Source organism: Pleurodeles waltl, chromosome 4_1 (assembly GCF_031143425.1).
Source record: "Pleurodeles waltl isolate 20211129_DDA chromosome 4_1, aPleWal1.hap1.20221129, whole genome shotgun sequence".
In the NCBI taxonomy this organism is placed as follows: Eukaryota; Metazoa; Chordata; class Amphibia; order Caudata; family Salamandridae; genus Pleurodeles; species Pleurodeles waltl.
Window position 1 is genome coordinate 371,604,069 of NC_090442.1, and position 27,156 is coordinate 371,631,224.

Here is a 27,156-nt window from a genome sequence, read left to right on the forward strand (position 1 = left end):
CTACTAATGGCAGCACAGCCTGTTGCACTATAATACTAACAATAGTATCTCAGGATGATTTTCATTGAACATAAGCAGGTCTTACTGAAGAAAATAATGTATACCCCATGATCTAGAGAACCAGCCAGGTCCTAGAGCATTGCTGCCCACTCTGCCCAACATTGTGGAAGTTTGTCTTCCTTTTTAATATTATCCAGTCTTAATCCGTATGGAAGGGAATTCCACATAATCACAGCCATGCTTGTAAAATGTTGGTGTATTGGCCTTAGCAGTTTAAATCTTGGAACCTTTAGCCTCATTGTTGTTGAATGGAGGAAATGGTGTAAGAAGCAGACACAACAACATTGTCTTTCATCTGGAAGTAGACATTACTGAAGTCTAAACTTCTCTTGTTGTTCTCAGTCAGTTACCACTGCTCTAGCTTGTGGAGCTTCAATTTTTTTGTTTGGTGATATTCCACATATGTATTGTTGTGTAGCAGTTTACACTGTGGAAGCTCTCCTGCATGAAGGAAAAAACAGGAGCTGGGGAGACTGTGGGAGCTGAGCAAATCAAAGCAGCCCTGGAAGACGGGGCCTACAAGCTTGTGGATGCCCAGCTCGGCCTCCTAAGCCTTGCAGGCCCTGGCTTTCTTGCGGACCTCCTACCACCTTTGAGGCCTTCTCACCACCTGCAGGCTGCCTGACATCAGCCTGACTGTGGAAGCAGCCATAGTGCTCATGCTGGGGTGAGGCCTGGCACCAAGAGCAGCCCACTTGCCCCTTGTTGTTTCTTACTCCTCCTATGTGCCTGCATCTGCCTCGATTTGCATGAAATGCCAAAGAGCTACAGAATACAGAAGAGGTAGAACTATTCGACCCAATCAAACGGCTTTTCACATCCTGGTAAAGTAGCAATTTGTTGTCTGTATCTGACTTAGTTTGCCAAAGAACATGAAACAGGGTGCATGGATGATTATGTGAGGTACGCCCTGGTACAAACCCCACCTGCTTTTTATGGACAAGAAAATGGATCACTTTTCCCAATCTGTTAGCCAGGACATTTGCAAAGATCTCCAGATCACAGTTCAGAAGAAAGATTGGTTTGTAGTTGGCCCAAAGGAGCAGATCTCTATTAGGCCTGGGCAGAACTGATAGAGTTTCACTCCGCAGAATTCCACGGAGTTACATAAAAACTTAGCAAGATTCCGTGGAGTTCTGCAAGCAGGTGGAATTTGGGCATGTCATGCTGCTCGAGCTAATTTTTAGTGGGGGGAGCTTGTTACAGCACAAACAGCACCATGCGGTTTGCAAGAGAGTGCTGCTTCTTTCTGCCACTCAAGTAAATTTTTCACTCGAGCAGCAGCTTTCCCAACGCAAAGGCTCACGACCTGCTGCGACTGCCCATTTTGTGAAATTTCACTGGGAGGGGTTCTAACATCCAAAAATCATGCTAGGAGATGCTCTTTTTATCTCACAAGAGTCTCTTATATCTTACCTACTGGCGGTCGCCAGTCGGTAGTTATAGTTAGGACCATGTTTCCATTGACGGAGTGTTTTTTGTTTTGCCATTAACTTTGGCGCAGCTTTGATGAATCTTCACGAAATTTTCAAAATTTATACTTCGGTCAGTTCAGCTGCTATCTTCAAAATTTTGGGATGATTCGTCAAGTGGGGATTTGAGAAAAAGGGGGATCCCAAAACATGTTTTCCCCATTCATTTTCCCTAGGACCTTTACACATGCCTACAACCCGAATCACTGAACGGAATTACACCAAATTTGGCACAAAGCTAGATTCTGTTCCACAGATTACGTTTTTTGTGGTTTGGTGCAAATCTGTTCCATGGTTTTGGAGTGGTTTAAGGCTAAAAATATAGATTTCTAGGGATGCAGATCTAACTGTCCCCATGCTGATATTTGATTGACTGCCAGCACTTCAACAAGGAAGTGTTTGTAGCCATCTTGGGACTCGGCTTTAGCCAAATAACCCAAGAGGGGCCAGGGTAGAATCACCCTGACAGCTTAACCCTGGTGCTAGGGGCCCCTGAGTGTATGAAAGTCCTCCTTTTTGCCCTTGTCACCCCCAACCTTTTTGGACAGATACTGGTGGTTACTGGCTCTTGGCTGTGCCCTGGGTACTGTTTACCACTCCCAGGGCCAGTGCTCTGTATAAAGTGGGTAAGCCAAATAGCCTAATTATAATTGGCAGTATCAATCTACCTATAAGTCCCTAGTATATGGTACTATGGTAGGGCATGTAGGTTTAGGGACCCAGGCATATGTAGTGCACCTTTAGTTACACTTCTGAGGTGCCCAGTTTCATCTGAAAGGCAGGCCTGACTTGCTGGCTGCTTTTAAACTAAAGTTGCATGAACATTCGACTTTGGGATAAAAAGTGCTTCCAAAGTCTTAAACTACCTTATTCTTACATTTATGTCACCCATAACATATGCCCTAAGTGCCCCTAGGGTTGAGTGCCATGTAACTATAAGCAGGGACCTTATAAAAATAGTGTTATAAGCCCAGTGAGGTAAAATAGCCAAATTTGTGGGCTCCATAGGCTAAACTGAGGAGACTTTATTTTAATTAATAGAGTCCCCATAGGAGCCAGATATGTCAAGTTTGGTATCAAACTAATTGTTATAATAAATCCCACAACTTGTCATGGTTGGATTCAATATAACTAATAATGGAAAGAGTTTTAAAACTCTACCTGAAAGTTGCCAACTTCAGTTCTGTAGTGCCCTTCTCTGATTCGCTAGCCACTGGCAGCCTGGCCAGGCTGCCTTGTTGAGGTGTGAAGTGGCCTGGGCTGAACACAAAGGAAGTGTCTGGGGGAGGAGATCTTCCTCAGCAGATGGTGAAACAGGATTGGGGAGAGCAGACAATCTGGTCTTCAATGGATGGAAGGACATTTGGAGCAATTCAGGACCTCCTCCATTTCCTGCAACCCCAGACAACCAGGTGCCCTCTTGATTAGATTAGGAGAGGACAGGAGAGGGGTGTGTTAAGGATTTTTAGTCACACCAGTGGGTGGGCTCAGACAAATCTAACCTCCAAAATTCAGTTTCATCCATTTTGGATTTTTAAAGACTGTTGCTCCCTGGGACTGATTGTTGCCACACTTCCCAGGAAGTGCTCATCCAAGGGGGTAGTGGCTTGCCTGTGATTGGATAGTTGTCACCCCCCTGTTTTTCACTCCAGGAGCAAAGATAAATATGGCAGAGCTGCACCCACACCTCAGATCCCTACACGGAACAACATCAGAAGAAGAAGGACTGTCCTGCCGGACACCTGACCTGCACTTGAACACTGTACTCTGAAGGACTGCACCAGCTCCACAATTGGGCTTCACCACAAAAAGGACTTTGCCTAGCTTTAACTGGTTCAAGAAGGGACTCCCTGCTCGCTAGAGGTGAAAAATAGCTAGAGTCCACTGCATCAGCTCCTGAAGAAACTGACCAGCTGACCACTGTCAAGTGGTCATTTTGAAGTTTGAGTCAGGTGCATTCTGGGAGTTGGAGTCCTAGCCCTCAAGGAGAAACTCAGAGCTTCTGGAACCTTTGGGTGAGCTGTGGACTCCTAAAGGACCTTCAAAGACCTTCTGGAAGAAGATCCAGACATTTGGAGAAGATTGGAGGGCTTTTGGTAAAAAGCTCCATAAAGGGACTGACCCGCCATCGAGAGTCAAGCCGGCTTATGTCGACCGCGACCCAGCCTGACTTGCGGGTTCGTCCCACCCCAGACTTCCAGGATTTAACAGAGGATTCCTGGAAAGGCAATCCGGTGACATGGACTTGCTGTGGAGGGTCATCCGATGTCGGAGAGAAAAAGCTCAAAAAAAGTGACAAAGTCTGAATGTAAAATGTTGACCGGGACTTCCAGAGCAGTGTATCCAAGGAGGGCTCCAGGGATGTTGGATCAAGATTCAGCTTTGGCACAGAGGAAGATTTCCATCCTGAAAAATTATCTAAGTCCGAAGGTAGAATTCTTTACCGAGGTCTCCTGCGACGCTTGTCCGAAGAGGTCTCCAGGGAGGTCAGAATGGACTTTGTCCCGCTGAAGAAAATCTTCAAGAAAAAGACTAAGTCCAAAGGTAAAATATTGACCAAGGCCTCCCACTTGCTGTAGTCGAACAGGGCTCCATTGCGGTCAGCCTGAAACTTTGACTTTGCCCGGGTCGAGGTGTGACCAGATATTCCAAATGTCGCTTTTAGTTTCTAAGCGCAAAAAAAATCATAAATCCGGTTCCCCTTATCTGACTTTATTTGTTTTGGTGTCAAATTAAAGATAAAAATATTTCCTATTTTTATAAATTGCTTTTGGATTCTTAAACTGTTTCCTTTGTTTTATTTTATTACTGTTTTATGATACTTGAATGCATTACACACTTTGGCCCTCATCCGCTGCCCGCCAAGGTTGAACCACCGAGTGGCCGCCTATGCGGCCGCAAACCCGCCGGCCATATTACTACATCCCCGCTGGGCAGCCGGGATGCCGGCCGTAACATTGCAGCCGGCTCCTAATGGAGCCAGCGGTGTTGGGGCCATGCGACGGGTGCAGCTGCACCCGTCGCGCTTTTCACTGTCTGCTGTGCAGACAGTGAAAAGCAGGGTGGGGCTGTGCCTGGGGGGCCCTGCACTGCCCATGCCAAGTGCATGGACAGTGCAGGGGCCCCCAGGCGCCTCGCGACTCCCCTTCCCGCCAGCCTTTCCATGGCGGTCTCTACCGCCATGGACAGGCTGGCAGGAAGGGGAGTCATAATCCCCAGGGCAGCGGTGCAAGCAGCGCTGCCCTGGCGGATTATAACCGCCGGGACAACGATGACGGAAAACCGCCGGTCCCGGCGGTGTGACCGCGGTGCTACCACCGCGGCCAAAATAGGGCGATTTGTACCGCCAGCCTGTTGGCGGTACAATCGCCAAAACAACCCTGGTGGTCTTTGACCGCCAGGGTTGTAATGAGGGCCTTTGTCTCCTAGGTTAAGCCTTGTTGCTCAAGGCTTAACATACTCTCTTTCTCTCTCTCTCTCTTTCTCTGTCTCTCTCTCTCTCCCTCTCTCTCTTTCAATCTTTCTATTACTCACAGACCCACTCAGACGCTCGTGCACCCAGTCACAGCCTCAGTTATACCCTCACACACTCACTCACAGACCCACTCTGAGAGTGATGCACCCACTAACGGACCCACCTCAGACTCTCCAACACCCAATCACAGACCCACTGACACCCTCATGCACCAACTCACAGATCCGTGCACACACTGACGCACCCACGAAAACACTGATGTACAAACTTTCACACCTAGACAGACACACTGTCACAGCCACTCTCACCCCCAGATACACCCTCTCACTCCTATTCTGACACCCAGAGAGGCTGCAACTAACTCCCGGCTCACACGGACAAAGGGCCATGCGCAGTGTGAGGCTTGGTGCTTAGAGGGGTTGGCCCCAGGGTCTGGCTGCAGGCCAGGTCTTGCAGGCAACCTCCGGTGTGCACGGGAGAAGGCAGTGTATGGTGCAAGGTTGAGTGCTTAAAGGGGTTTGGTCCCAAGGCCAGGCCCTGTGTCCAACCGCTGCTGCGCATGACCGAAGGCCGGCAGTGGTTGGATTAACGTATAGTAATAAAAATTACTATATGTTAAAAAAAACATATAAATTCACTGAAAAAAACAAAGGTTACAGGGACATTGTAGTTAAGAAATAGAATTTAATAATAAAACATACAAATTCATTGAAAAAAAAACAAAGGTTACAGTGATGTTGTAGTTAGGGACACATTTTAAACATAGAAAACCATAACAATTCACCAGTTAGAGTTAGCTTAAATAACTATAACTGGCGACCTAAGGTAACTAAAACTTGCACCCTCGCCGTGCACTGCTAATTGCCCCACAAATTACGGCACTCATGACATCTTTGATAACATCATTGATAATATTAATAATGTAATATATACAGTAACATTTTTGATGAAAAAACTATGCATCACGAGGGCCCAAGTTGTAGTTACCTTAGGGCACGGGTTACAGCTACTTGAGCTGACTCTAACTATAACTGGAGAATTTCTATGGTTTTGTGCATTTAAAGAGTCCTTAACTCTAACTTCCCTGCAACCTTTGTTTTTTCAAGGAATATATATATATATATATATATATATATATATATATATATATATATATATATATATTACCATACATATGTACACACACACACATATATATATCACCAGTAGGTAGTTATAGTTAGGACCATGATTCCATAGAAAAATCATTGTTCCATGAAAACGCATTTTTTGACTTTGGCGCTGTTTGACGAATCTTCCCAAAAATTCTAAAAAAAAATGTGCCGACGATTCTTGTTGTGCATGGAAAGTTTTGGGGTGATTCCCCAAGAGGGGGCCGAGAAAAAAGGAGGGATAAAAAAATGTGCTTTTCACATTTTAATTCCCATAGGAGTTTTGAACACAACTACAGCCCAAACCGCTGGACGGAATTACACCAAATTTGGCAGAAATGTAGCTTTCGTACGCAGGTTAGGCTTTTGGATATTTGGTGTAAATCCGTTCAGTAAATTACAAGAAATTAAGGAAAATTGTATATCTCTGGGCATGAATAAATTATGAGTATTCGCGATTAGAAGGGCTGTAATTGGCTGACAACAACATGACTACAAAGTTGCAGCTGCCATCATATGTTATGGGAGAGGGTTCTTGGGGCTGAAAATAGAAATAGTAAGTGGTATAAGGTGTCAGGGTGGAGGTACCCTGACCCCAGGGGTGTGATGTAGGTGTGTTTGAGGGTCAAATTATAGGTTTTCTGCAGTGTCATTCCCAAACATTTTGCCCTCACTCCTCCTATTTTTGCTGAATTCATTTTTGTTATTCTTAGAAACCTGTGCAATTTACGACTGCTAACCAGTGTTAAAGTGCCTGTGCTCTCTCTTCTAGACATCGGAAAATTGACTTAGCCCAAATTGGCATATTTAATTCACTTGTAAGTCCCTAGTGAAGTGGTACTACATGTATCCAAGGCCTGTAAATTAAATTCAACTAGGGGCCTGCAGCATGTATTGTGCCACCTAATTAAGTAGCGCCTTAAACATCTCTCAGGCTTACCACTGCAGTCTGTGTGTGCAGTTTTTAAACTGCCAGATCGGCCTGACAAAATAAACATTTTGCCAGGACCAAACTTTCCTTTTTAATGCATATGTCACCCCTAGGGTGGGCACTGGACAGCGCAGAGGGCAGGGTGTAGTGTATTTAAAAATTAGGACATATACTTTCAAGTTTTATATATCCTTGTAGTGAAAAGAACTACATTTGTTTTTAACTACTGCAATGCCTACCTCTCTCATAGGATATCATTGGAGTTACCGTATTACATTTAATAAGCTGTAATTTTCAAATGGGACCAGGTAACCAGTTCATGTTTGGTGTCTTTGGAATTGTAATGAAAAATCCTCTCTTATGGTAAAGTCGGATTTTAAATTACAATTGTAAAAATGCAACTTTTAGCATGGTGGCATTTTTCTTCCTTAGCCATTTAGTGCCTGCAGCCTGCCACTGGGTCACGTGACAGAGTGTAGCTGACAGTTGAGCCTTGTGTACTCCTCGTAGATTGCCACACACAATAGAGAGCTTAGGTGAGCCTGGGTGGCCCATCAGTTGCACAATAGGAGGGCAGAGCTGGGAACACAAATTGGCTGTGTCCTGCCTCAACACAAAGTGATGCATACCCCTTGTAGTTAGTCTGGAGGAAGGGCAGGGAAGACCAGATGTCTGGGTGCTTCAAGGGGAAATCTCTATAAGCTTCTCCCACCTTCTAAAGGAAGGGCACCAGGTATGAATTTTGGACCCCAAACACCACCTCTTGAGTATACTTATAGACCTGTGGACACTCTACCAGGAAGAAAGACTGCTTTGCTGCTGAAAGGACTGCAACTCTGCTGACCGTTGCCATGAAAGAATCTGCCCTGTTGTGCCAGCCTTCTGTCTGCTGCCCTCATGTGGGGGTGAAAAGGACTGCATCTGCATCTGTTGAACCCAGGATCCCAAAGTGACTCCAGGGGCTAGTTGGGAGGCCTCCCGTCTAGAGCCTCAGGGACAGAAGGATCTAACAACCTTGAATCCAGCATCTGGACTCTGCCATCTGTGAGTCTACCCTGCCAAGTGGTGCCACCCCAGTCCTGGACCTTTGGAAGTGGGCTAAGGGGTGTCATCCCACTCCTGGACCCTTGGAAGTGGGCTTATTGTGTTCTGTCAGCCTTTGTGGATCCAGCAGAATCAACACATCTCCTCAGCTGTGTGCGCAACCCTGAACCCAATTGTTGCATCACTACTGCTGTGTAGATTGTTCCATTGCGAAGATGCACATCGCATCATAGCCTGTTACCTCATTGGATTCGCCACTGCACAATGCATCCTTGGCGCAGGCCATCACATCCCTCATCTATGGCAACCTTGACATTGGACTCCACATTGCTGCCTCGTAGCTTCTCAAAACAGATGCTTCTCCCCGATTACATGACACATCGTCGATGGGGACCCTTGCAATGCACCATAAAGCAGGATTTGAGGTACTTTGTTCAGTGGGCCGAACTGTGTCCCCGTAGTTGGTCTGTGCTCCATCGCAGTCAGCCTGAACTTGTGACTTTGTTCCAGTTTGTCACGAGGAGGTAGCTACAGTTGGCGCTTTGTTTCACCTAGTGCTGTTTTTATGGAAACCTTTAAAGTTGAATACGTTCAATTCTACTGATTGTATTTTGTTGTTTTGATCTTGTTTCTTTTGTAGTGTGTTTTCACTGTGTTACTTTTTGAAGTATTGCACAAACTCTTAACACATTGCCTCTGAGATAAGCCTGACTGCTCTATGCCAAGCTATTTGAGGGTTGAGAACAGGTTAATTCAGGGTTTGCTTGTGACTTCTCCCTGACAAGGTTGTGGTTCCTGCTTGTGTAGAGTTTCACCCCACCTTAAACCAGCAACCCAATTTCTTACATGTGGTGAAACAGTAGTGATCAAAATCCTTATATAAGAAGGCATAAATCAAAATTACTTGTACTTCCTTTCCAACGTCTTACACACTTGGTGACTTCCAGCCTGGTAGGCTTTGGCATGGCGATTCACGTGTCCTGAATAAAAATACTGTAAATACAACACTCAAGACATGAGTTGTCCAGCCGTGTTCAGACCCCAGACCCCACTCTAACTCTGTGTACTTGCTGCTTGATATTAGCACTTTATGCAGAACTGTTAGCTTGGCTTTTCGTGTACGTAGCAGTTCGTAGAAGCCTTTTTTCATTGGTAGCCCATATCCTGTCACCAAAATTCCTCTCTCTCTTTTGGTTGTGCTACTTGCTGCCAGGTGAGTTTATGTGGCCTCAGACTTAGATTTATTAGTCCTTAAGTTCTGTGATGCCTTCAAGGGACTAACACTGCAGTCTATCCCAAGGGCCTTCTTTACTCATTCTTCCAACCCATTGTGCCAACCAAGGGCCAGATTTAAGAGAAAATGTTGGTGCACATCACTGCACCAAATTTGGCCTCATCGCACACCATCATTTTCAAAGCGCAGGGATGAGCCGTATTTACTAGAATACGGCGCACCCCTTTGTTTCCCTGCATCAGCGATGAATATGCTGTTGTGCGCCAATGCTTGCACCATAGTGCAAGGATGGCTGCGTTGAGGGGGAGATTGTTTTTGTGCAGGGAAAGAACACCTTCCTACACAAAAACAATCTTAAATGGCAAAATGAAAGCATTTTTCCTTGTTGCATCATGCTAACACCACCGCTGGGGTGGTGTTAGATTTGGCACTGCCTCAGGTTTATGAAATCTTGTAAATCTGGGGCAGCGTCAAAATGCAATGGGTATTGCTGTGGCACACTCACAGCAACACCCATTACACGCCCCTTCCATGCAAGGTGCTGCGTGTGAAGGGGTCGTATTTACAAATACGGTGCAGTGCATAGCGCCACCGGAGAGTCACTAAAACTGATCTCCGCTGGGGCTAGGGGCTCTTAAATATGCCCCTATGTATAAACCGAGGGTCTTCTTCAATGAGTGCCTTTCATTGAATATTTGAGTTAATACTCCCTTATGTGCCCAATTAATGCTTTTTTCCTACGGCTTTCAGATCTTTTCACCTTGTCATTCAACGACGAGTACTATCTTAATAATGGGCACTCTTCTGAAGCCAAAGAATCGTCTATGGGTCTTTGACTCAAGATGCCCTCTTGCCTCAACGCTGTGAAGTTTTCCCCCAATGCATGTGCGGCCCCCCAACCACTTTTTTGACCCCAAGGGCATTCCTGTCTAATCCACCTGTGTTACTCTCATCTGAAATCCCCGCCTAGTTTATGCAGACACGGGATTATCTGTGTCCTTCCCTAGCCTAGTGCCTCACCCGTCCTAGCACTGGGTCAGCAACCTGCCTACACCATGAATAATTATTTATTTATTTTTCATTCATATTACCTTAGAAATTACATTATTTCCACTTCTATGCAACATGTTTTTAGCAGTTGCAGAGTATGAGAATGGTAATTATTGGAACTGAACATGCGTCATGAATTTGCATTATCAAAGCAAGCTTGCATTTTCGGTTAAACGCCAGAATCTTGGCTTGATTTTGACAATGCAGGTTTAAAAACGGCGCGACCTACAGTCTTTGCCATTACTTGTTTTAAGTGTTTTTTGTTCTAGTTAGAGAATTTCTTTAGGCCAGGCACCAAAAGTGCTGACAACTGTTCGTCATTCCACGTCATTCCACGTGACCTTGATTTCGTTAAACTATTAACGACTCCTTGTCATACCGAGAAACGTGCTACTCCCGAGCAAGTCATCCCATTAAATCTTTCGTGAGGTAAACCGAGGTAAGAGTGTTCCAGCCATCAAGATTTTAGTAATCAGGTGCAATAACACCCAATAAATATATAAGGTGTGCCTTGAAAAGTGTTCTTTAAGTTGACAGCGTGTTAAAGTAAGTTAAACGACGAGATTACAGTCTTGCATATGTCTCTGAAATAAAACATTAGGCAATGTGCAAGCCAGATTTAATAAAGGTCTCCTCTTGCGGGTGCTGACAGATATCTTTAAAAGTTCACATTATTCATTCTTTCCCAGTCCTTCACAAGGTGTTCACAGCTGACTCATTCAGCCTGGCACCACTGTGGTGTCACTCTAAATAGCATATTAAGGAATAGAGCAGTTTCTACTGGTACATCTACCCCCCACATGAAAATATTCTCGTTACTATATCCAGCCTGGAATTTGTTAGGCCTGACAGCCTTAGGGGGGTCCTCCCCCAACTTTTTGCCTTCCTCCTTCCCTCCATTTTTCTGACCCTTTTTTCTGGTTTTAGGATTCTGCGCACTTTACCACTGCTGACCAGTGCTAAAGTGCATGTGCTCTCTCCCCTAAACATGGTAACTTTGGTTCCTACCCAACTGGCCTATTCAATTTACTTGTAAGTCCCTAGTAAAGTGCACTTGGTGTGCCCATGGCCTGTAAATTAAGTGCTACTAGTGGGCATGCAGCACTGATTGTGCCACCCACATAATGAGCCCCTTAACCATGTCTCAGGCCTGCCACTGCAAAGCCTTGTGTGCAGTTTCACTGCCACTTCGATTTGGCATTTAAAACGACTTGCCAAGCCTTAAACATCCCTTTATCTACATATCTCACCCATAAGATCAGCATTAGAACTGTTCTCATATACTTTTAAGTGGTAGATTCTGATCTGGAAGGAGTAGCCCTGTGATGGTTAGTATGGCCAGAATGGTAATAGAAAATCCTGCTTACTGGTGAAGTTGGATTTAGTATTACTATTTTAGTAATGCCACTTTTAGGAGCTGGGCATTTCTCTGCACTTACTGCAATCTCTGCCTTACAGCCTGTCTCCAATCCACATCTGGTCTGTGCTGGTTGACAGCTGCCCTACTGCCTGCTGATCGCTGACTCTGCTGGAAGGACTGTGTCTTCCCCACAAGTGCTCTCCAAAGGTTTGTATTAGGCTGGCTCCTGTTCTGAAGTCTCAAGTCCACAAAGACTTCACCCCAGAGAAGAAAGTCACTGTGCGTCAGAAAATCAATGCAACGCCTGCAGAAATCGACACAGCGCCTGCATATCAGTAGAATAATTGCTGCATTGCCCACCTGTTCGATGCCGCAACTGCTCATTCTACCAGTGCATCAAGGATTTTTGACGCATCGTCCCTGGGCATCAAAATATACCCGCATCGCAGTGCGGAACCAATGTTGCGCTCCTGGAAATCGACACATCCCAAGGACTGTGTGTTACAAGGATATAACCATTGATGCTTAAGGATTGAGACTCACTTAAACCTTTACAAAAGCAATATCTCAATTTATGGATATTGGATTGTTGTCATTTTGATCTTATTTTATTCCGATAAATATGATCTATTTTTCTAAACTGTGTTACTTTATGAGTTATTGCACAAATACTTTATATTTTGCCTTTTAAGTTAAGCCTGCCTGCTCTGTGTCAGGCTACCAGAGGGTGATCATAGGATAATTTGGATTGTGTTGTGACTTAATCTGACAAGGATTGTGGCCCCTACTTGGACAAGGGTGTATACCTCTGCCAAATAGAGACCCAATTTCTAACAGAAGTAATTTAGAGGGTCGCAAGGGGGTCACTGCTTCGACCCCTGGCTTGCCCTTTGTGAAATCTGGCACTGTTCTTGTGGCCCCTGGCCCCAGAAGTGGCAAAATTAGTGCCAGAAACACTTTGCTGTCTTATTTATTAGGATCCTAAATGAGATCCACATGCAAAAATGCAAACTACTCTACACAAGGAGTCTGACAGTTATCGCATTACTTAATAAGTTATAATAACATAACTAATATAGTGAATGGATATGTGTCACGTCATCTTCATGTACTCATTTACTGATGAAATAGCAGGCCTCATTTTGAATAATTAATAACTGGACAACTTAAATGTGATATGATATGAAATATGATTCGCTGTCAACTCAAATTTTGCCTATTTTCATTGTTATGTTATGTGTATTAGTAAAGCACACTATCACCGCAAGGGTATGCCAGCACTTAGCTTCTTGTGGAATTCAAATAGGGAGAAGAAGGTTCTGACGTAGAGTGGGAGGTCATTTCACATTTTAGGCGACATGTAAGAGTGGATGTATGTCAGAAATCAGTCCATTTCACATACCTTGAATTCTCACTTTAAGCTTGCTGTCAATCTACTATAGGAAATATCTGGATTTGAAAATATGTGTTTCTGCTCCTGTCCTGAAATAAGGTCAGATACAAGTAAGGCAGTTTTTACTGAAATCAGCAGATGTGGTTTTCCTAATACCAGTTGTTCATTGACCGTCCACAGTCTGTAAATTCCTACTACTCTGTCCCTCGCTTTATTGAAGTACTTCACAAGGACTCATAAGGGTTACAATTTAAATACATCAAACAAATGCACCAAAAAGTGTATTTGTGCTAATATTAACCATGGGCTTATAATACCTTTTGATGGTCTTGCTTAACAGCGCAGCTGTTTCCAGAAAATCATGTGATAACAACTGAAAGAGGGGCTTTAGCTCTGCCCACACGTTACGAGTCAGAAGTACATGTTCTGATTGGGCAGAAGATGGGTGCTTCCACAAGAAAGTGTTTGCCCTCAGCACAGCTGTGATCATTTCTTTTATTTATCTATCTACCTGGGTCTGAACTTTCAGCTTGAACTGTAATGCTATTAAACTGTTTCAGATAACTAGATAATATATATTGTTTTTCTCCGGCAGCAGCACAGATGGGAGAAGGACATTAATTGACCTACATGGATGTTTAGGTTTAGTTTGACTGCAACTGTCACCTCACCTTTTAATCTACATCAATATTAATAAATAATAATAGTAAAATAATAATAATATTTTTTTAGTGCCAGAGCTTGTTACAGTGCTAACAGCACCATGCAGTGTGACAGAGGGTGCTGCTTCTTTCTTCTACTCAGGTAGATTTTTTACTCGAGTTGCAGCTTTCTCAGTGCGAGTGCTCACGACCTGCTGTGACTACCCACTTTGAGAAATCTCGCAGGGAGACATTCTAACATCCAAAAATCACTCTAGGGCATGCAAATTCTCACTCTCCTATTTAGCATTGCTGAGCCACGTGCAAGAAAAAACTCCACTACGCGGCCTTTGGGGGAGTTTTAACAGAACTCCCCACTCCAAGTTGAGTGTGGAGTGGGCAAAACTCCACAAACTCTGCCGGCAGAGCATATTTTTTTTACCACCCCTAATCTCTATCAGGTTTGCGAATGAGTATTATATGAGCTAGGATAGTTCACCTGCAGAGACCCTGTGGCCACTGTGGAATCAGTTCCAGGAGGTGGGGTGACTGACTTGGTGATTTTGAAGAATTCCAGGGGGAATCCGTCTTTGCTTGATGCTTTCCAGGTTGCCATCATTTTGAGGGCCTCCCTAACTTCTTCCACTGTGATGTCCTGGTCCAGTTCCTGCCAATGTCGAATAGAAATCTCGGGAAGGCAGATGCAGAACAGAAAATTGTCTTCCTTCACGCTATCCTCCAAATATTTTGATGTATACAGCTTGGAGCAGAAGGTGGCAAATTTGCTTGCTGGGAGGTCTGATTGGGTAAGTAACGATCCAAAGGCATCCTGAATAAGTTGGGTTCACCAATTTGTCCTCCCTTTGCCGAAGATGCAGAGAGCTTGCCTGCTTTTCCACCTTGTCTGTAGTGTTTCTGTTTAATCTGCTTAACCATCTTCTATGCTAATAGTATATAGACTGGATTCGGTTCAAATTTTTTGTGTAGGAGGGAGCGAAGACGAGCAGCTGTGGTGGATTCACAGTATTCTTCCTGTAAGATTTTGATGTCTGCTTCCAGGGTTCTCCTCTGTATTAGGACTTTTGCATTGCCCATAGTATCTGTTTTGAAGGAGTGGTGGGGCCGTTAAGATAGACATTCGGTAAGCCATGAAATATGTTTTCATTTATCATCAGGCATTCTAAAATTCAAAACATCAATTCACCACACCACGTTTTCAAATGCTATTAGTCAGAGGTCTGAGGTAAGAATAACTGAGGCATGATCTGACATCTCCCCCATCTTGATCCCGTAGGCAATTACAGTTATTAGGACAAAAATCCAGTCTGGACCTTGGACAGGGAACACAAAATTATAGTCTCCTTTGCTAGGGTGTAGGAAACACCATGGGAAATGTATGAAGAAATCAGCCATAAAATCAACAAGGATAGCTTAATCTCTGGTATGGCAAGGGTCAGGATGGGCATTCATGTCGAGTTGTGGGTCCATTACCATGTGCAGGTCCCCTCCAGTGATAACAGAATGGGAAGAGAATTCAGTTAGAAGCCTAGTTAATTTTGTTAATCAATGATACTTGGTTCCTGTCAGAGTGTAAATGGATCCCACAGTAAAAGTGTAATCCTAACTCGTCAGGCAGGCAAAGACGTATTGCTCATGTATGTCAATCCAACTTTTCAGGACTGTCACAGGCAGTTTATTATAAAAGAACGTGACCACTCCATTTTTCCTAGAGGTGCGCATAGGAGCAGTGTCTACCTGTAAGGGGTCATTTGAGCCTGAGGCAGATAGCACCTTGCCCACTCAATCACATTTCAGTTTTGCCAATTCCAGTGCAATAAGATGTGCTTCCTGTATCAGAGCAATATCTGGTTGTTTGGATAACAAGAAGACTAGGGTCCTTTTTTGTTTGATAAAGTGACTGACTCCATTAACACTGAGAGACCAGATGTCCAGGACTACATTACGGTATTAGTGTTATGGTGGAATGACGAGGGAACAGAGGCCTGACGGTGTCCACAAGGGACAAACAAAAAACAGATATTAAAATCAGGGTCCGGGAGAAGGTCCAAAGCCAACTAACTTTGAGTGGGATAATAGAGGTCACTTTTATTTCGATCTTGCCTTATCTGGTTATGTAGCTAAATGATCCTGGGTAGGGAAGGGATGGATGATGCGAAAGAACTGGCTGCGCCACTTGGCCAGGTTTCCACTGGCGGCTATAAGCGTCCAGGGAAGCGTTAATATCTATTAGTCTCACTAGGCCCGGTTTGAAATGGGAGAGGCTGTTATGTTCAGTATTGGGAGCCATTGGTGAGAGTGTTGGTGTGTCCCAAGAAAAAGACTCTCTCTTTTCAATTCAAACTGGGTGCTGTAAGAGGAACTCGCTGGGTAATGTACAAGGCTGGGGAGAACAGAAGGGAGAATTTGGGAGAAGGCTTACTGATAGGCAGTGACGCAGTATCTCCCAGTATGAAGGTCCAGCTTGTTGTTTTTGGAGGAGATGGTATGAGCCATGGATATTTTGGTCGAGGGATCAGTGTCACCACTTTCAGGACCTCAAGGGGGTGCAGCCCATCAGTCATTCTGGTTAAGGAATGTTGATTGTCTTTGGGTGGCAGGTGGCAGCAGGACGCAGCAAGTGTTGGCAAGCCACTAGCTGAGTGTGCAAAGCGCCTCAGAAGTACATGCTTATCAGATGTGGTATCACCACCTGTGTATGCTGGATCCATTGCAGCCCTGCGGCGTGAGGGAAGCAGAGCCTGTGGCTCCTCAGGGCATTGGGCAGTCAGGCAGAAAATGTTACCGGCCACGTGGGCACAGGGGTGGGAGCATTTCATTGGGCCACAATTGAGGCAGATATAGAGGTGCTGCAGGAAGGCTGCTTGGGGAAGGGGCCATAGGGTATGGGATGCACTAGGGAGTACCCATTCTCTTTACAGTGTAGCTCTGTCCCCTTGTGTGCTGGCCAAAGGCGGCTAGCTGCCCATGGCTGGAGCAAAGCAGAAGACACTGGTGAGTGATAAGTGGGGTGTCTAAAGAGCTCAGAATGTAGCTTAATACACGCAGCAGCAGCACCAACAACAGCACATACCTGCCATAGGCTGCTGACACATGGAAGGCCTTGGGTCTCCTTAGTGGGCAGCACCCATGCCTCCTTGGTGGGTTGGGCTTTAGGGTGGGGGATTTCATCTCTCACGCGGACCCAGCGATGGGGGCGTTCTGTGGAGCTGATTGAAGAGGTGGATCAAGGTGTAAGAAAGCTGTTCAGGGCAGGAGCTGTCAGATCTACACTAGGGAACAACCATCTTCATTGTGGCATAGTTACACCCCTCAGGCATTGAAAAAGCTACTATTGTTACTTGGGCATCAAAGGAAATAGCCAACTTTACACTATCAAAGCACCATATCTTTGCAAATTGGAGCGTCATCATGTCTAATATGACAGAGGAAAGATAGTTCAAGTCCTTGAAGACTCAGAAGCCAGTGGAGTGAAACATAGGGAGCAATTAGCCAAGAAGGGTACTACAGATGTAGCATCAATGCTCAAATTTGCATGGCACCAGAATTGAGTAGCCGGGGGCATATTTATGAGATCTTGGCTCAGGGCAGTGTAGCAAATCACCTTTCTGCGCTGCCCTGCGTGAAAGGGAAATGGCAGAAATGTGGCGTATTTAAGCAATACGGCGCGTTTCTGTCCTTTCCCCCTGTGCTGGTGCCCTTTTGACTGGTTAGCACCAATGCAGGCACCATTGCACCATGGTACAAGGGTGTCTACTTGCATTCAGGATTGTTTTTGTGCAGGAAGAAGCACCTTCCTGCACAATAATAATACTGGGAGGCTATTTCCTCTTTCTATGTGTGCTGCAAAAAGAAAAAGGAAAAAATGAGGAGAAATAGCGAGTAAGGTTTGTAATTTTGGGGGTGCATCAGAATCCATGGGTATTGTGTGGGAACAGCCACCGCAACACCCATGGAATGCCTCCCTTGCGCAGAGTAAGGCAACGCAGTGATTTGCACTCCCTTGCCATACTCCATATTTATGAGGCCATTCAAAGTCATGCAAAGTGGCACTGTGTGGCTTCATAAGTATGATTTAGTGGTTTGTGCCACCATTGCATCAAAAAATGTGATCTAATGGCATCACAAGGGCCTCATAAATATGGGCCCAGGGCATTTACTACAAAATCAATAACAGCTTCATGGAACAAATTACACAGACAACATTGCAAACTGGCTGACTAAATCAACTCACAGTTAAATGAATATGGATGGATTCTGGTGAGTCTGAATGAGAATAACATTGTTTGACTCTGTACTCAGGATACAACCTCTAAATTCCAAGGCCCAAAAGCTTCAAAAGGCCTCTGCTTCTCTCAGAAAATTGGAGGCTTAAACTCTGTATAGAGCCTGAATTAGAACACTATCTAAGCTCTCCTGACCACCAGTGCTTTCAGGAAACAAATACACTGTTCTTAGTAGATTCATTTGAATCCTCTGTGGTGTTTGCAAACATTGTTTTAAAGAATGAACTCTCTCCATAGAGTAAACAGTGTACAGTACTCTGTCCTCTACTGATATCAACTTCATTTCATAATGTAGGTTTGTGTGTGTTAGGGATTTGATGAGAATAAAAGCTGTCTGCAGTCCAGCATTTGTTTTGAAATTGGCATTCACTATTTTGGCTTTCTCTGAACAATTACATATAGATCACAATAACACTACTTTAACCTTTGTTTTTTTTTGTGAACTTCTAAGTTTTTCTTTTTTTTAAAAGGATCTTTTTATCACACCTAACTATAGCGTTACTTCAACCTTTGATTTTTAAGTGAATTTGTAGGGATTTTTTTCAACATAAAGTAATAATTATTTTCAAAAAATGATTGCAACCCCACTACTCACAGCCTTCCACCAACACCCTGTCATACCGACAACACCATGCTGTACATGGCTGAAGAGTTGGCCATAGATCCCCGAAGGCCATTTTATTTTTAATTAAAGGGGTGGGGAGTCATGCGGCTCACCTCCCTGAGCCATTATCGAACCCTGGCACCCTATCCCTCAGAGCCACTTATTTAAAAAAGGGGGAGGAGGGCCATGTGGTCACCTCCCCAAGCCTTGTTGGCCCTGGGGACTCCATCCGCCATAGCCAGTCTTTTATCCCCATCCCCAGGGGCACAGCATGCTTGTTTGGGGAGGTGAAGGCGGTACCCCACCATGGGACGATTTTGACCCCAGAGACCCCATTCCATGGGGTCCAGCATGATTGTTTGGAGAGGCTCCGTGGTCCGATTATGGCCTCAGGGACCCCATTCCCCAGGGCCCAGTGCACTTTTTATGGGGAGAGAGGAACGGCCCCACTCCCCTGGCTAAATTTTGGCCCTGGGGACAATACCCCAGAGCCAGCTCAATTTTTGTGGGGCTACCCTACGTGGATTATGGCCATGGGGGCCAAATCCCTTGGGGCCAGGTCATATATTTTAGGAAAAGGGGTGCACCATCTCTCTCCCTGGGCTGATTTTAGCCCAGGGATCCCGTCCCCTGGGGCCTGGCACCATACTGGAGGGGGAGGGGGCATGCGTTCCCCTCCACTGGCCTATTTTGGCCCTGGGGATTTGTTGGAAAATGGGTTATTGGAAAGGGTAGGTAAGTACCTACACTTAGCAATAGGCCACTAACCTCCACTTAGGTCCAGTTAGATTTCAGTAAATTGAACCTAGCTCAACCCTTGGTAGCTTGGCAATGAGCGACAAGGCTTAACTTAGGAGACAAAGAGTAAAGCATTCAAATATCACAAAACAGTAATTAAATAAAACACAGGAAACAGTTTAAACAATCCAAAATCAATTTATAAAAATAGGAAATATTTTTAGCATTAAAATGACACCAAAACTAATAAAATCGGATAAGGGGAACCAGAGATATGAATTTTTAAAGAATTAATGTTTTCTAGAAACAAAAAGCGTCAATCTGATCATCTGGTCGCACCTGGACCGGGGCAAAGTCAAAGTTTAAGGCCGACCGCGATGGAGCCTGGCTCGGCTACAGCCCGTGGGAGGCCTCGGTCAAAAGTTTACCCTAGGACTTAGTTGTTTTTCTGGAGATTTTCTTCAGCGGGACAAACCTGCCAGTCCAATCCGACCTCCTGGAACTCTTCTTCGGATACGCGTCGCGGGAGCCCTCGGTGGAGATTTTTACCTTCAGACTGAGTCATTTTTTCGAGGTGAAAATTCTTCGACTGGGGCAAATCTGAATCTTGATCTGACATCCTTGGAACCCTCTTCGGATACACTGCCTGGGAGGTCCCGGTCAACTTCCTACGTTCGGACTTAGCCACTTTTTTGGAGATTTTCTTCACCGGGACAAACCTGCAAGTCAGGACGGGTCGCGGTTGAGGCAAGCCGGCTAGAGTTGCCGTGGCGGGTTGGTCCCTCTATGGAGCTTTTTTCCAAAAGTTCTCCAAACTTCTGGATCTTCTTCCAGATGTTCTTTTGAGGTCCACAGTTCACCCTAAGGTTCCAGAAGCTCTGCGATGCTCCTTGAGGGTGCGGACTACAACTCCCAGAATGCACCTGGCGCAAACTCCTTTTTGTCCACTGGAAAGTTTGTGTTGGTTTCTTCAGGAGTTAGTGCAAGTTTTCACCTGTAGCAAACAGGGAGTCCCTCCTTGAACTAGTTGAAGCCAGGCAAAGTCCTTCTTGTGGTGAAGCCCAAGTGTTCAGCTGGTGCAGTCCTCCAGAGCAGTGTCCAGGTGCAGGCCAGGGGTCCAGCAGGGTAGTCCTTCTTCTTCTTCTGTAGTTCTTCCTGGTTGGAATCTGCTTCTGGGTGAAAAACAGGGGGTTCCCCTGTGATGACCACTTCCTGGGAAGTGTGGCAAAAATCAATCCCAGGGAGCAACATTCCTCAAAAATCCATCATGGCTGAAAGTGATTTTTGGAGGTTACATCTGGCTGAGCCCACCCATTGGTGTGGCTAAAAATCCTTAACACACCCCTCTCCTGCCCTCTCCTAACATAATCAAGGGGGCACCTAATTGTCTGGGTTTGCAGGATGTGAGGGTGTTGCTGGGTTGCCCCAAATGTCCTTCCCTGCCTTTGAAGACCAGGTGGCAGCCCTGCCCCCTTCCTGCTCCCCCCTCTGCTGAGGGGAGATCTCCTCCCACAGGCACATCTCTTTGTGTTGAGCCAGGCCACTTCACACCTCATCAAGGCAGCCTGGCTAGGCTGCCAGAGGCTGGCCAATCAGAGCAAAGCAGCAAAAACACTGAAGGGCTGAAGTTGGCAACTTTTCATGTAAAGTTTAAAACTCTTTACCTGAACAAGTTATATTAAATCCAACAACTGGACGTTGTGGGATTTATTATAACAATTAATGTGATACCAAACTTGTGGTATCTGTTACTTAAGGGGATTTTTAAAATTAAAATAAAGTCTCCCCATTCTAGCCTATGGAGGCCATTCACTACAATGAGGGAAAAACGAATTTGGCTGTTTTACCTCACCAGGGCTTATGAAACTATTTTTATAATGTCCCTGCTTATAGTTACATGGCACCCAGCCCTAGGGGCCCAAAGGGCACACCTGAAGGGGTGACTTATATGTATAAATAAGGTAGGTTAAGACTTTGGAACTACTTTTAATTCCAAAGTCGAATTTGCATGTAACTTTAATTTAACGACAGCCAGCAAGGCAGGCCTGCCTTTAAAATGACGCGGGGCACCTCAGCAGTGCACATATGGGGCACTACCTATGCTGGTGTCTCTAAACCTCCATGCCCTACCATATACTAGGGACTTACAGGTAGGCTCATTTTGCCAATTATAATTAGCCTAATTTGCATATCCAGTTTACACAGAGCACTGGCCCTGGGACTGGTAAGCAGTACCCAGGGCACAGCCAAGAGTCAGTAACCACCAGTAACTGTCCAGAAATTTTGCAGGTGACCAGGACAGAAAGGAGGACTTTCCTACAGGATTGAATTCTCTGAGACCCAGCACCATACAAAAGGTGGATTCCCTGGTGCCCACCCAGGGCACCGACTATATCCTTGTTACAGTTGCATACAGGGGGGTGCCGCAAGGATCATATGAACCCAGCCAGCTTCCCACATCACTGCAGGCAGGGTAAGAGATTTAAAGTCTGCTCCCACCCACTGGGTGCCAGCTGGGATTGGACATGAGGGCATATTTACAAGAAATGACGCATTGCTGGGTTGCGGCAGCAATGCATTAAAAATTACTTATGATGCACAGGAATCCATTACGATGCCATGGATGCACTGTATTTACAATACGGGGCACCATGGGGCAAGGACCTAAGGTGTGTCAGAAATTCAGATGCATCTGTGGAAGCTTTGCAGTAACAATTCTGCCCAAAAAGTGGTTCATCGCTGAAGTTGGCCTCACAACTGACTCAAATCCAGCAATGCATCAAATTTAGAGGCAATGCATCAGTTTAAAATGACACAGATAGCCTAATCCTTTAGGACCAATATAAAAGACTGTAAAATTGTGGAATATCACCTTCTAACTTTTACATTGGTCCTGGATGTAAGAGGGTATGCATACAGTGTGTCTATGTGTTACATTACCGTGGGCATAGTGTTGAGTATGTGTGACATAGTGAGTGACAGTGTGATGTAAGTGAATGCAAGTATGTGTTGGGATGTGAAGTGGCAATACATGTATTACCTACCTTATGTGTGTACTTACCTGTTGTCCTTTTGGGGTATGCATACCTGGACTTGTTGACCCCTTTCTCCATGGTTATGTGACAATCCTGGCCTGTCCCTTGCAAACAATTCACAGAGTCACACAGCCTTGCTGCAGTGGATGATGAAATCATAGGTGCCATGGTCCCATCTTCATCAAGGGGTCCTACAACATGATTGGCCTATGCGTAGACCTACTACTAGTATACGGGAAGTGAAATACAGACATATTCAATCAATCAATCAATCGTTTTTTGTAGAGCGCAACTACTCACCAGTGAGGGTATCAAGGCACGGGGGAGACCAGGGGAGCAGACAGCACCTCATTCAAAGAGCTACGTCTTGAGGATCTTCCTGAAGAGGGTGAGCAATGGGCTTTGCCTGAGGTGCAGGGTTAGGTTGTTCCAGCTCTTCGCTGGAAGGTAGGTGAAGGACCTTCCTCCGGCAGTGGTTTTCCGTATGCGTGGGAAGGTGGCCAGTGCTTGCTGGGCAGAGCGGAGAGGTCTGGTGGGGTTGGGGAAGGAGACACAGTGGTTTAGGTAGGCCGGTCCGATGTTGTGAATGGCTTTGTAGGTGTGGGCGAGTAGCTTGAAGATGATTTGTTTCTCCACCGGGAGCCAGTGGAGGGTTCTCAGGTGCTGGGAGATATATTCCTGGCGGGGAAGGTTCAGGACAAGTTTGGCAGTGGCATTTTGGATCAGTTGCAGTTTTCTGATGTTTTTTGCTGTGGTGCCGGCGTAAAGTGCATTGCCGTAGGCGAGCTTGCTTGTGACTAAGGCGTGGGTGACTGTACTGCTGCAGTCTACTGGGATCCATTTGAAAATCTTTCAGAGTTGGCAGAGGGTGTGCCAGCAGGAGGAGGTGACCGTGTTTACCTGTCAGATCATTGATAGAGAGGAGTTGAGGATGATTCCTAGGTTGCGGGCGTGGTCAGTCAGAGAAAGCGGGGCGCTGAAAGATGTGGGCCACCAGGAGTCGTCCCAGCCTGAGGTGGAGTTTCGAAGAAGATGAGCTCAGTCTTGTCCGAGCTGAGCTTGAGGCAGCTCCCTCTCATCCAGGCGGCAACGGCTTCCATTCCTGTGTGGAAGTTCCTCTTGGCCTCGTACGGGTTTTCAGTGAGGGATATGATAAGTTGTGTGTCATCGGCGTACGACATGATGTTCATTCCGTTGCCTCTGACGATGGCTGTGAGTGGGGCTATGTATATGTTGAAGAGTGTTGGGCTCAGAGAGTATCCCTGAGGAAGATCCGCAGCTGGCTTCTGAAGGTTCAGATGTTTATGGTGGGAGCCTGACTCTCTGTGTTCTTCCGTAAATGAAGGAGTGGATCCATTGCAGACCTTTTCTGTGGATTCCTGCATCATGGAGTGTGGTGCATAAGGTGCTGTGGGAGACCTTGTCGAAGGCTGCTGAGAGGTTGAGGAGTATGAGTGCTGCGGTTTGGCTGTGGTCTAGAAGTGTGCGGATGTCATCAATGGCTGCAAGAAGAGCTGCCTCTGTGCTGTGGTTTCTGCAGAACCCGGACTGGGAGATGTCCAGTGAGTTGTTGTCCTCAATGAGTTGCCACAGCTGTGAGTTGATGGCCTTTTCCAGTACTTTGGCTGGGTAGGGTAACAACAAGATGGGCTGCAATGTCTTTAGCTCTTATGGGTCAGCTGAAGGTTTCTTTGGTAGGGAGCATACCTCGACGTGTTTCCAGACTTCGGGGAAAGTGGCTGTGTTGATGGAGCAGTTCATTGTCTTGCGAAGCTAGGGGGCGATGGATGTGCTGGCTCTGATGTACATGTGGTTGGGGCAGTGGTCTGTGGGGCCTCCGGAGTGAGTGCTGATCATGATGCTTTCTGTTTCCTCAGTGGTGAGAGTGGACCAGCTGTGGATGGATGGGTGGGTTTCTAAGGGGGTGGGTCGGTAGTCGGTTCTGACACTGGACTGGTTCTCCGGGAGGAAACTAACGTAAATGTCCTTGATCTTGTGGTGGAAGAAGGTGGCGAGTTTGCCGCAGAGGTCTTGCGACGGGGGGATGCTGGTGGCTTCGGAAGGGGGATTGGTGAATTTGTTGATAACCATGAAGAGTTCCTTCATGTTGTGAGTGGAGGAGTTGGTGCGTTCCTGGAGTGTGGTTTTTTGCATTCTTTATGCATCGGTGGTGGATGGTGGTGGTGGTGGCTCTGAAGGAGACGAGGTTTTCGCTGGTTTGGCTGTTTCTCCATTTCTTCTCTAGGCATCTGCAGGTCGGCTTGGATTCTAGGAGTTCGATGGTGAACCAGCTGGCTTTCTTTGGATGCGTTTGGCCGATGTTAAACGTAGGGGGGCTAGAGCGTCAGTGCATTCGGTGATCCAGGAGTTGATGGTGCGTGCTGCAGCATTGGTGTCATCGGAGGGAGGCGGGGGTGACTTGGTGAGTGTTGTGGTGAGTTGCTCAACAGTGATTTAATTCCATTTCCTGTGGTGGGCCCTTGGGACGTGGGTGTGGCTGCTGGGTGTGGTGATGGGTCCGGGTGGAGATGGTTTGGATGGTAATCTGGTAGCTTGAGGTAAAGATGGGGTCCAGTGTGTGTCCTACTGCGTGCGTGGATGCGGTGATCAGTTGCCTGGGGCCGAGGGAGGCGAGGTTGTCTAGTAGGGAGGTGGTATATTGGTCATTGTGTTCCTTGAGGTGGAAATTTAGGTCGCCGAGGAGGAGGTAGTCGGAGGACGCCAGGGCCAGGGGGATGGCGATGTCTACAATGGAATCGATGAATGCTGGGCCGGGACTGGGCGGTCTATAGACCAGGGTGCCACATATTCCACTGTGTAAATTTACTTCAGATGGCCAGATTCCTATTCAAAAGCCACTGCATCATTTTTACGCCTGGGTTAAGCAGGCATAGGAATTTTGATGCATTTTGGACATTTGTCAGCAATACATCACGTTCCTAAAAACTTGTAAATATGGATGTGTAAGTTCTGCATGGGATTTTAAGAGCAAACTCATTCCTTGAATATGATTAACGTAACCTTATGCAGCCAGTTGTAGAACAGGTAAAATACAACGCAGGACAGAGAAAAGTGATGCATTAAGCCTAATGCGTCACTTTGTAAATATGGAGCACTGAATGCGCCACCACTGTGTCAAAAAACTGCAGTGGTGGCACAAGCTTCTTGTAAATATGCACCTGGGTGTTTGCACTTGCTTGGCGGGAGATTCATAAATGGTCCTGACAAGCGAGAACAAACACAAGTTTCCCTCCTCGCACCACTGTCGGCAGAGAAACCTCTATGTCCCGACGGTGGGCCACTATTGGCTCAGGGAGGGGGACTGCATGACCTCCTTCCCTTAAAGGAATCAGCTCTGGGGGTGGGATCCTGGGGCCTTTTAAGACTCCCCCGTGGGCTTGAGGGATGTCCCAGATAGCCCATGGAAGGGCTAAAAAAAAGAAGTAAAAAAAAAAAGAATAGCTCAGTGTGAAGGTCACAGACTTTCACACTGAGCGTTGAGGGTTTGAGTCCAGTAGGACTTGTGTTCCTCCTTTTTTTTAAACTTTAAATGTTTAAGGCTCATACTGAAAGGTGATCTTACTCTTTTTATATGATAAATACATTTTTCTTTTCAATTTGTCCAGAAATTTCTCATTCTAAGTATATCATATATCAAAGCCTAAAAAACGATCTCTCTCCCTCTCACTCTCTTTCTCGCTCTCTCTCTCTCTTTCAATCTTTCTCCCACTCACACACCCACTCAGACACCTGCGCACCCAATCACGGACCCATTCAGACACTCGTGCACCCACTCACAGACGCACTTGGACCCTTGTGTACCCAGTGACAGCTCCAGTAAGACCCTCAGGCACCCATTCACAGACCCACTCAGAAAGTTACACACCCACTCACAGACCTACTCAGACTCTCCCACACCCAGTCCCACACAGACCAGCGCACACACTGGCGCACCCACTAAAACACTGGTGTATGCACTCTCACATCCAGACAGATACTCTCACAACCACTGTCACCCCCAGATACACCCTCTCACTTCTTTTCTGACACAGAGAGAGGCTGCGACCAACTCCCACCACGCATGACAAAGGGGCATTCGCAGTGCGGGGCAGGGTGGTTAGGGGTTTGGCTGCAGGGTCTGGCTACAGGCCAGGTCTTGCAGGCAACCTCTAATGCGCACGGTAGAAGGCTGTGTATGATGGAAGGTTAGGTGCTTATAGGAGGTTGGCCTGGATTAATGTATAGTAATGAAATTTACTGTAAGTTTAAAAAACATAGCAATTCACTGGAAAAAACAAATGTTACAGGAACATTATAGTTAGGAAATAGAATTTTTTTTAAACAAAGAAATTCATTGAAAAAACAAAGCTTACAGGGAAGTTGTAGTTGGGGACACATTTTAATGTACAAAACCATAGAAATTCACTGGTTAGAGTTAGCTGAAGTAACTATAACTCATGTCCTAAGGTAATTAAAGCTCGCTCCCTCACCATGCACTCCTATTTACCTCACAAATTATGACTCTCATGACATCTTTGATAACATTATTGATAATATCAATGTAATATTTGCAGTAACATTTTTGACAAAAAAACTGTGCTTGTTGAGGGCTGTTGCAGAGTTGACACTCTGCATCAGTCCTGATGAAACTCTCAGCTGTGTGG